Source organism: Saccoglossus kowalevskii, chromosome 14, assembly GCF_978046115.1.
Source record: "Saccoglossus kowalevskii chromosome 14, keSacKowa6.1, whole genome shotgun sequence".
NCBI lineage: Eukaryota > Metazoa > Hemichordata > Enteropneusta > Harrimaniidae > Saccoglossus > Saccoglossus kowalevskii.
Window position 1 is genome coordinate 3,748,692 of NC_140654.1, and position 12,284 is coordinate 3,760,975.

At 32.1% G+C, this 12,284-nt stretch overlaps 1 protein-coding gene across 1 annotated transcript in view; it reads right to left on the reverse strand.

The window, feature by feature from the left end:
* LOC102801116 (gamma-2-syntrophin-like) overlaps window positions 1-7,972 on the reverse strand; it is a 103,139-nt gene extending 95,167 nt beyond the window's left edge. Inside the window, exon 1 of the mRNA XM_085507802.1 lies at window positions 7,761-7,972. The gene's annotated coding sequence lies outside the window, so the exon portion shown is untranslated. The remainder of the gene's footprint in view (window positions 1-7,760) is intronic.
* Window positions 7,973-12,284: the final 4,312 nt, after the last annotated feature.

Below are 12,284 nucleotides of genomic sequence, written 5' to 3' on the forward strand. Positions count from 1 at the left end.
TACATGACCCATAAAGGTCGCACATCTTAGCAATTTCTCAGGAGGTTATGCAAAGAAAAATATTATTGATGTTTCCAGTCACCTCTAGCTGCATCAGTTATTAGAAACAAGCATGTCACAGTGTTTATTTACAGTTTTTTTTAGTCATACAAAATAAGGACAAATTCAGTTTCTAGGTAAAATCAATATTTTTATAACAATTTTAAAATTAAAATTAAAATAAAAAACATTGATTTTGGAAAATAAATTAAAACTTTTTTTTAATGGGCCTGTTTCAATTATAGGAATGTTAAATTGTTTTTTAATTTCTAAGTGATAGTGACCCCCCTCCCCCCAAATATCTGATGTATGACCTTTATAAGCACAGGGTCATGTATTAGGCAACACATTACTTTTATGTCAATTGTATTTAGCCGGCGAAAACTGACAGACTGAAATGAGATTTGTTGAGACATATTGCGGTTTTGCAGATCAATAGAAAAACCTGAATATTTTAATAATCATATCAATTTTACAGGAGTACTGATTAATTTCTTTAGAGCAAAGAAAAGCAATCAACGAGCACAGACAGGAATGATACTTTAAAAATCAACAGTGATATCTATCGGTTGATAGAATGCCTGTGACACTAAAGTTAAATGTCCTATCACTTTTAAAATGTAGTCCTCTGAAAAACATTACATTGTCACTGTCATTTAATTCAACTGCCAATCTCCTATCATTACATTTGTCAACAATGGAACTATTACATTATGCACTGTTCCAGAAATTACAACAGATTCAGAATTCCAGAGTTTGAAAAATTAAATCAAGATTTTACAATTCATGGAATTCTGTGAATATTCATCTAAATGATACACTTTAAAAAGTACCTATAATATTTTTTATCTAAATGAAACAACTTCTGTACAGTTTAGTGTTCATAAGGCTGAGTCACAAAAATATAATTATATATCATTTTTTTGAATAATATTTTTGTGCCAAGCTCCCGGCATTTGTTTGTCTTTGGTGCTTATCGCAAGTGTGTACAAACCAGTCTCCCAAACCTAATACAGTGTGTTTGGAAGGCAGGGCTGACTGTCTTCGGATTTATACTGCTAACTGAACAGTCAAATCCAAATATCGAACCCAGATCCTCACTGGAGAGAGTTGAACATGCTATTAAACCACTGCACCATTGGCAGGTTAATAAATATTAATTATTTTTTGTTATTGAATCATTAATTGCAATTATTAACATGACGAAATGATTTAAATTGCTATAATATTCAAATACCTATAATTGTAAATGAATTAATTATTTTTGTTTTTAATTTTGCTAAATTTTACCTTTGCCAACCTACACATAAACTTAATATATCACTGGATTAACCATAAATTTAAATACCTAACAAATATGATCAAACATCAAAATATTGAAAAATGCTTTTATTTTATTTCTTGAGTCTGAAATCCATTACATTATGTACTCGTAAATTTCACCAGGTCACAGAGATTTTATACACACAACCATCATTAAAGTATTGAATCGTAAAAATTAAATACCAGTGAAAAATAATGTTATAAAAGTAAGAGATATTGTTGGTATTTAAAACACAGCGGGTGACAGAGTGGAGTGTGTTTGAAAAGCCAGTAAGTGGCACTTACATTCTCACATAAAAATCGTACATTCCAAACGACAGTCAATCTGAGTCCGATATTCACACCAGCAAATGTGAGGTTCAGCGCAAAAATACGATGGGAAAGTTATCCTTATTTGGTCCAAAATTACATAAAACTGCTAAATAGAGCGCTAGTTTGATAGTTATATACACTAACCGACCAAAGCTAACCGACAATAATTTAGTACATTAACCGGATTTCTAAACATTCTATGTTAAAGAGAAAATAAAAAAAAAAAAGGGAGGAAAATTTTGCATCCACAATCACATACAGAAACTGCAAAAACATAAAACAATTATAAACTATTAAGTGGTCCCATTACTGCTGCATTCTACAGGAATTGTATTATCTTGACATCATGTGTAGTCATGGCAACCTGCCAAACCAACTACTAATTAAACGGTAATTTTAAGTCACAGTCGATTTACATTGCTATATAATCCTATCAAATCAAGATCACTATAAAGCTACATGGGAACTTAGACAACCCTGACATTCCCCGTTGTAAACGCAATGCGAAAAATAAGACTACAGCCTACAAACACAAGAACCAACAAAAATTTACTTACACAGTAACAGCTGAAAGCATTCCAACTGCAGCCTGACCAGATATTGACTTAACATCATTACCAACTCAATTCTCAATAATATTTGAGTTACAATGAAGGAGTTTCTCGCTGATTAATAATAAAAATCAACAGAAGAGTCTCTCCCCCCTGCAGGCACATATGCAGTCAAGGGTAGTAATGTAGCTATGTTGTCAGCAGAGTGCGTTAGTGACAACCTTATTCTTGGCTGGTTAGATTAACTTGGCCAATTATCACCACATGGACATTGACGAAGGCATAACGCCTCCCAGGCTTACTCCTACTGACCTACTTTTCATGACAGCTCAGATACTTTCATACTTTTTGTTTCTATGGCAACCAGAAACACCAACAGAACTTTTTTTTTTCTTCCTTTATGCAAACACACATATACATGCACATATTTCAGTTTTTTTTTGTGTTTCCATCCGGACATGTTTAATGTATAGTAACAGCTGGATAATTCCTTGTTCATGTTTTAAAAAATAACTGTGAAACAACACAAGACTAATACTGTGAATTTTGATTGAAGTTAAGGTACTACAGAATGGACTCACACTTCAGAATATTGTACCAGCTAAAGTCAAAGTGTTTCTATTTTTTTGTTATACAGACGTTGCCAGTATTGTTATACAACAAGCCTGAATTGAGAAAAGAAAAAAAATCAATATTAGGCATGATATTAATTAAAATTTTAATAAAAAACATGTGCATCAACAAAAGAAAATTGAATACAAACTAAATTAAAGCCAAGTTAAAAAAAAAAATATTTCTAAGCTAGCATAGCATGCATGAAATCTTTTAATTAATTAATCTAAATAAATCATTAATTATTTGTCAATATAAGCATTTTAATCAGGGGTGTTGATCAACTCATTATTAAATAGCACTGTTTTTTAAGTATTTACAATATTAGCTATAGAGAGTTCAAATTTAGTGATAAGTTTATAAATAAAAGTATAGCTAATTATCCCCACCAGAGGGCAGAAATCATTTAAATTTTCTATGTAGGTATACACAATGGTGAGCTAGTTATACAATTTTTTTTTTTAGGGGCATCAGTTATTTATAAAAGGTGAAATGTCTAAGGACAAATTATTGTAACCATGGAAACAAATTTTGTGTAAACAAACAAAGTACATGGACTATATTACATGTACTTTGAATTTATGAATTATTTCTGAAGGGAACAAATAAAATATTTGTTAAATAATCAAAATGTAACAGTTTTGTTTTTAGTTGCTAATAATGTATTTATGGTTAACAGTATTTGTAAATGGTAACAATGGTAAAAATACATTCATACTTTCAAAATATTATTAACGAATATATAAAAATTTCATTATTATATATTATGATAAAACAGTGACATGCAGATGACCAGTTTTTTTAAAACTTTTTCAATTTAAAGTGGGTCCTGATATATGTCACATGGATCCCAATATCATGGACTGTGTTGTTCTCAATGTTGTACTTCTATTGACTTTGAGGGTGTGGTATACTGCAATTCAAAGGACAGTCAACTTTATTTAGCCAATGTTGAACTTTGTAGAAAGTATATCTGTATATAAACAACCTACACTGTAGTGTATCAGAGTATGTCTGTATATAAACAACCTACACTGTAGTGTATCAGAGTATGTCTGTATATAAACAACCTACACTGTAGTGTATCAGAGTATGTCTGTATATAAACAACCTACATTGTAGTGTATCAGAGTATGTCTGTATATAAATAACCTACACTGTAGTGTATCAAAGTATGTCTGTATATAAACAACCTACACTGTAGTGTATCAGAGTATGTCTGTATATAAACAACCTACACTGTAGTGTATCATAGTATGTCTGTATATAAACAACCTACACTGTAGTGTATCAGAGTATGTCTGTATATAAACAACCTACACTGTAGTGTAACAGAGTATGTCTGTATATAAACAACCTACACTGTAGTGTATCAGAGTATGTCTGCATATAAACAACCTACACTGTAGTGTATCAGAGTATGTCTGTATATAAACAACCTACACTGTAGTGTATCAGAGTATGTCTATATCTAAACAACCTACACTGTAGTGTATCAGAGTATGTCTGTATATAAACAACCTACACTGTAGTGTATCAGAGTATGTCTGTATATAAACAACCTACACTGTAGTGTATCAGAGTATGTCTGCATATAAACAACCTACACTGTAGTGTATCGGAGTATGTCTATATCTAAACAACCTACACTGTAGTGTATCAGAGTATGTCTGTATATAAACAACCTACACTGTAGTGTAACAGAGTATGTCTGTATATAAACAACCTACACTGTAGTGTATCAGAGTATGTCTGTATATAAACAACCTACACTGTAGTGTAACAGAGTATGTCTGTATATAAACAACCTACACTGTAGTGTAACAGAGTATGTCTGTATATAAACAACCTACACTGTAGTGTATCAGAGTATGTTTGTATATAAACAACCTACACTGTAGTGTATCAGAGTATGTCTGTATATAAACAACCTACACTGTAGTGTATCAGAGTATGTCTGTATATAAACAACCTACACTGTAGTGTATCAGAGTATGTCTGTATATAAACAACTTACACTGTAGTGTATCAGAGTATGTCTGTATATAAACAACCTACACTGTAGTGTATCAGAGTATGTCTGTATATAAACAACCTATACTGTAGTGTATCAGAATATGTCTGTATATAAACAACTTACACTGTAGTGTATCAGAGTATGTCTGTATATAAACAACCTACACTGTAGTGTATCAGAGTATGTCTGTATATAAACAACCTACACTGTAGTGTAAGAGTATGTCTGTATATAAACAACCTACACTGTAGTGTATCAGAGTATGTCTGTATATAAACAACCTACACTGTAGTATATCAGAGTATGTCTGTATATAAACAACTTACACTGTAGTGTATCAGAGTATGTCTGTATATAAACAACCTACACTGTAGTGTATCAGAGTATGTCTGTATATAAACAACCTACACTGTAGTGTATCAGAGTATGTCTGTATATAAACAACTTACACTGTAGTGTAACAGAGTATGTCTGTATATAAACAACCTACACTGTAGTGTATCAGAGTATGTCTGTATATAAACAACCTACACTGTAGTGTATCAGAGTATGTCTGTATATAAACAACCTACACTGTAGTGTATCAGAGTATGTCTGTATATAAACAACCTACACTGTAGTGTATCAGAGTACATGTATGTCTGTATATAAACAACCTACACTGTAGTGTATCAGAGTATGTCTGTATATAAACAACCTACACTGTAGTGTATCAGAGTATGTCTGTTATAAACAACCTACACTGTAGTGTATCAGAGTATGTCTGTATATAAACAACCTACACTGTAGTGTAAAATAAAATAACAACATAAAGTCATCGACCAAACTATATTGACAACTAACAAAATAAATCAACCAGTCATGGTGTAATGATCCACATAAGCAACTAATAATGTCCATCACTGATGACAAAACTGACTAATAAAATTATGTTGGCTTGAAAAATTGACAAATCACAAATGAATATGAATCAAACAAGTATGAATTTGAAAGTGTAATCCTACATACAGGAATACTCCTTGAGGTAGCAGTCATTGACAGTAAACATTACATCACATTGCACAATATTAGGTAGCAGTCATTGACAGTAAACATTACACCACATTGTACAATATTAGGGAGCAGTCATTGACAGTAAACATTACATCACATTGTACAATCTTAGGCAGCAGCCATTGACAGTAAACATTACATCACATTGCACAATATTAGGTAGCAGTCATTAACAGTAAACATTACACCACATTGTACAATATTAGGTAGTAGTCATTGACAGTAAACATTACATCACATTTTACAATATTAGGTAGCAGTCATTGACAGTAAACGTTACATCACATTGTACATTCTTAGGCAGCAATCATTGACAGTAAACATTACACCACATTGTACAATCTTAGGCAGCAGCCATTGACAGTAAACATTACATCACATGGCACAATATTAGGTAGCAGTCATTGACAGTAAACATTACACCACATTGTACAATATTAGGTAGCAGTCATTGGCAGTAAACATTACATCACATTGTACAATATTAGGTAGCAGTCATTGACAGTAAACATTACATCACATTGTACAATCTTAGGCAGCGGTCATTGACAGAAAACATTACATCACATTGTACGATCTTAGGCAGCGGTCATTGACAGTAAACATTACATCACATTGTACAATCTTAGGCAGCAGCCATTGACAGTAAACATTACATCACATTGTACAATATTAGGTAGCAGTCCTTGACAGTAAACATTACATCACATTGTACAATATTAGGTAGCAGTCATTGACAGTAAACATTACATCACATTGTACAATATTAGGTAGCAGTCATTGACAGTAAACATCAAATCACATTGCACAAACTTAGACACCAGTCATTGAAGTAAACATTACATTACATTGTACAATATTAGGTAGTAGTCATTGACAGTAAACATTACATCACATTGCACAATATTAGGTAGCAGTCATTGACAGTAAACATTACATCACATTGCACAATCTTAGACACCAGACAGTAAACATTACACCACATTGTACAATCTTAGGCAACGGTCATTGACAATAAACATTACATCACATTGTACAATCTCATGTCACTTATCAATGACATGTAATGACTAAATGAAAATGCCAATTACAAGGACTGTTGAATTCAATGTTTTAAACAGTGCATGGTCTGTTTAAAATCACACCACATAAGAATAATGTTGACTGATTAATGACAAAGCAAAGTGCTGCAGGGTATACAGAATATATACAGGTAAATCAAAACAACCGGTACAGCTTGTAAATAGGGAAAGAGGAATCAGTGAAAACAATGAGGTTTTTCTGCATTAAATGGTTGTTTTAAGACTCAAATTACCAGTTTGCATGTCTAGTGAGATGGCATTTTACCTTTGTGGTGTATATTTAATGTCTGCTATGATGAATAGAATTATGCAAACAAATAACAGCATGTTTATCTTGCAGTCATCTAACATTGCGTTGGCAGGATACAAGTAAAGTACAGGATTGCCTCTCAAGGTTGTTGCGTATATCTAGCTAACATTATAAATTCACAACTGAGTCACACTTGGATTCAAATCAGGCCTGAAAAATGATGTAATCTGTACAAGTTTGGTATCGTCTCCTAAAATCATGGCTGAGCTATGAATTCGAGTTCATGATTTTGTGTGTGCATGGCTTCATGGTGAATACAAATAAATAATCTACCGTACTCATTTTGTGTGGCATTCGCATTGGATTTAGGCACCCAAAAAGAATCAAATTAATAATTTTTTGCCAGTTATAGTATATGAACCAGTTGGAACTTGAAACCCTGAAACTGGGGGCTACTAGTCCATGTGGGTTGGGTACATGTAGTATTAATTTCAAACCAAAATGCCCATGTGAAAACTCACCTGTATTCAGCCGTACAAACGATGTCCAAACTAGAGCGGTCTATACAAGTAAAATCACCGAGTGATCGTTCTGCTGGTGACTGTAAAACTAACTACGTCAATAAAACTTACAAGCCATGCATGCCACCATACGGAAGTAAGGTTAAATGTTGAATAAAAGGTATCCAATAAGAGTTTGATTTATTTGCACAGTTGAGACGGAAGACTTGTTGCCCTTTGCCGTGTCATTGTGACCAACCTGTTGCCCCTTGTGATTCAAATCTCTGTATACTTATATGTTTTTGCAATCAACTACATACCCACTAGGAGACGGAATTTTTGCAAAATATTATTGACAATTTGAATTAGTTTATGAGTATAATTAATATTATGAGGATAATATTAGTACATTTGTTATCAATAACTGAAAGATTGAACCTGTCAGAAGGCCAAGCATGCCGTTTTGTTTATTAACACACACTGCATTCAAATTTATAATGACATAGGGATGTTCTCAAATTAACAAATGTACAACAAAATCACTGTCAGTAGTCTGCTGATAAAATGAATTTTTTGTCACACAATAAGGGCATGGTTCATAAATTTGGATACTGTTTATTGGAACAAAAACACTACAATTTGTGAGGTTGATGATTTTGTAAAGCACATTTTTAAGAAGAACCCTTACCAACTTGTGTGTTCTGCATGCAATAAATACATTTAGTATTTTGAAGTATGGTAAAGTTTGTTTTAGTATTTTGTATCAAACTACAAATAAACATAGTGGCACAGATATTGCAATGTCATTCAGGTCTTAATGCATTATTATAACAAATGTAAATTGTCAACACAAACTAAAACAAAAATTGCATGGGTTAAACAGATAACATAGAAACACTGTTTTACTTAAGAAAATAGTCTTACTGGAAATGTATAACAACACACCACACAACAGACAAAAATACAAATTTATGTTATTTCTGTCAAAATAGTTTGAACTGACTTACAACATAGAATTAAATAACCATTGTTCGTTTTCACACATGCCTATACCTTATTTATTTATTTATTTATTTATTTATTTATTTATTTATTTATTTATTTATTTATTTATTCATTCATTCATTTATTCATTCATTCATTCATTCATTCATTCATTCATTTATTCATTCATTCATTCATTTATTTATTTATTTATTATCACCATACAAAGATTATTTAAATGTAATATATACTTGGATATTAAATAAGTAAGAGAGACTTTCCCGTCAACAATGACATCAAATAGCCACATATCCCTTATAATTACAGCATAGAATATGTAGGGATGGGCAATGATTACGGTTGGAGGGGCAAATTATTTGTTAAGTTTCTGGAAAATGTCATTTTTTCTTTCATGTGCGAATCCTCCATGAATCCTTTCATGAAGGCTTTTTCTCAGCCAAATCTTGATTCTTTACTGTTGATTTTTATTATTTCTGGTTTATTTGTCACATTACAAGCAATACATTGTTTTTTTTTACTTCTAATGTTGCATATTGTTCATTTATTTCCGTTGCATGTTTTTATTCGCCGTTCTATTCCCTGTTGCAGTTTGATCTGCCTGTTGTCAATTTGCATAATTTTTTTTTCAGAGGATGTCCATTGGCATCAGGACCCTGGACTTTTATATACAGTATATATCATGACAGGATGTAGTTTACTAAAGCAGTTTGACCTTTGACCTTGTCACCGACCTAAATAAATCAGTAAGGAGAGTGCTGTCCTACCTGAATCACACAAGTGCACCCTAAATATATACAGGTGATTAATGACCTAACACTATCTAGCCATTAAGAAAGTTTGGCTCATCACGGGTATAAAATATTGGCCTCTGACTTCACAGTTATTGACTGATTTACACCCTCACATAGTAAAGCTGTACGTTTATGTCATTTGACGCTATGGTAACAAACTAATATAAAGTTAAAAAATAATTACAAGCTTTGGGGAACAAAGGGCTTTTGAAATGAGCACCCATTTTTGAGGCTAGATTTGATGGTATATTGTGTATTGAATATCTGTATTTTCCTAAGGGCAACTTGTTGGGCATCATCATTGGCACTTTCCTTGATGCCTCCGTGAAGCCTTGGTTACAAATGCAGTATAAAAATATATTTTATCTGCCAAAGAAATTATTTTTTGGGAGAAGGTTAACCAGTGTTTAATCTGATTAAAATACTGTAAAACATGTTGAAAAAGCGACATGTAATGTTAGCGAAATGTGGTAAAATGACATAATAGCGAAATGTTGATTTAGTGAATCTCTCTTGTCATTGTTGATTTCCTGTTTTCACAATACTTGTCTGTTGTGCACAAAAACAAATGCACAGTTATCATCTTCCATAAAAACAAAGAATCAAAGAAAGCTTAGAAAGAACTCCCGTGTGCTGAGAGTTTTGGAGACACATTAAAAATAATTCAAAATTACTTATACTTGATATATTGATGGAATAGCTGAAAACTAATTATGCAAATAAGGTAACTAATATGAACAGATTTGGGTGTAAAACTAATAAGGTCTGCACAATGTACCAAGTTTCATTGGAATGTGATTAGAACCAAAAAAATATTAATTATTATGCTAATTAGAGAATTAATATGAACAGATTTTAACCCAAAATTAATCAGGCTGTCTATTGCCCTAGAGCATTTATGTACCAAGTTTTATTCAAATGTGATGATCAATACTTGAGATATCAGTATTAATTAATTATGTTAATTAGGTGATTAAGAAGCATAAATATTTACCAAAAACTAATATGGTGCATAGTCTTAGGTTCATTGAAATGTGATGGGTACTATTTAAAAGTTTCATTGAAATCCAATGAGTGGTTTTTAGACATCAGTGCAACAGCCATAGAACAGCAAAAAATTAACTAATTATGCAAATTAGGTAATTAATAGGCACAATTTTTTATCTCAAAATTAATCAGGTCTCTGCATAGTCCTAGAATATCTATGTCACAAGTCTCATTGAAATGTGATGATTAGTACTTGAGATATCAGGTGAAAAGCTGAAAATTAACTAATTATGCTAATAAGGTGATTAATATGCACAAATATTTACCAAAAAACTAATTAGGTCTCTGCACAGTCCTCAAGTAACTATGTACCAAGTTTCATTGAAACGTGATCATTACTACTCAAAATATCAAAAGCTGAAAGTTAATTAATTATGGAAATTAGGTAATTAATATGTACTGATATTACCCTAAAAACCATCAGGTCTGTGCAGTGTCATAGGACACCTATGTACCAAGTTTTATTGAAATGTTATAATTAGTACTTGAGATATCAGTGGAAAAGCTGAAAATTGATTAATCATTATGTAAATTAGGTAATTAATAATATTAACAGATTTTTACCCAAAACTAATCAAATCTGTGCATTAGTTCAGAGCATCCATGTGCCAAGTTTCATTGAAATCCAATGAGTGGTTCTTCAAAAATCAGTGGAAAAGTCATAGAACAGCTTAAAATCAGTTAATTATTATGCAAATTAGGTAATTAATATTCATAGATTTTACCCAAAACTAATCAAATCTGTGCACTAGTTCAGAGCATCCATGTGCCAAATTTCATCAAAATCCAATGAGTGGTTCTTCAGATATCAGTGGAACAGTCTTGGAACAGCTAAAAATCAGCTAATTATCATGCAAATTAGGTAATTAATATTCATAGATTTTTACCAAAACCTAATCAACTCTGCGCATTATCCCAGAGCATCTATGTACCAAGTTTCATCAAAATTTGATTAGTGGTTCTTGAGATAACGGTGGAACAAAAAAGTGACATACATACATACATACATACAGACATACAGACAGGGTAACTGCAAAGACTCCCTTTTGTGCTTCACACACGGGAGTCAAAAACTGTCAAGTGTAATTTAATTCTGTTCGCAATGATAAAAAAACTGATTCAACAGGGATTTGAACAAGCAGCCTATCGGCTGAGATAGCTTCGCTGTTAGCAATGCACATTTCAATTAAAGAACTGAAGACATCATTAGAAAATGAACAATATGTATAGTATCAAAGCAATCAGACTTACAGTTTTTAACAAGAAGTCGAAAATATCACTTTCTACTAAAAATGACAAAAATGTTCACCAAAATTAGAGAATTGAAGATATCATCATACACCAAGTATCAAAGCATTCAGGCTTGTAGTTTTCAAGAAGAAGTCAAAAAAGTAAAACATTGACATGGACGACGGACAATCACTCATATGATAAGCTCCGCTCGACAAAGTCGACAGCGGAGCTAAAAAGCGGGTATCGTTACATCCAGAATATTGACCTTTTATATTCGGACTTAAAAATTACTAAGTACTACTAATTTCCATCATAATATATCAGTAACGCTTAATGACCACAATGAATACATTTATTTTTTTGTGTTAATTTACTTTTCAATAAAGTGTATCTATCATGTGTACGTTTTTTTTGTTTGTGTTGTTTACAAAGTGTGTGCGGAGAAAAAAGACGTTGCTTGGCGACCATT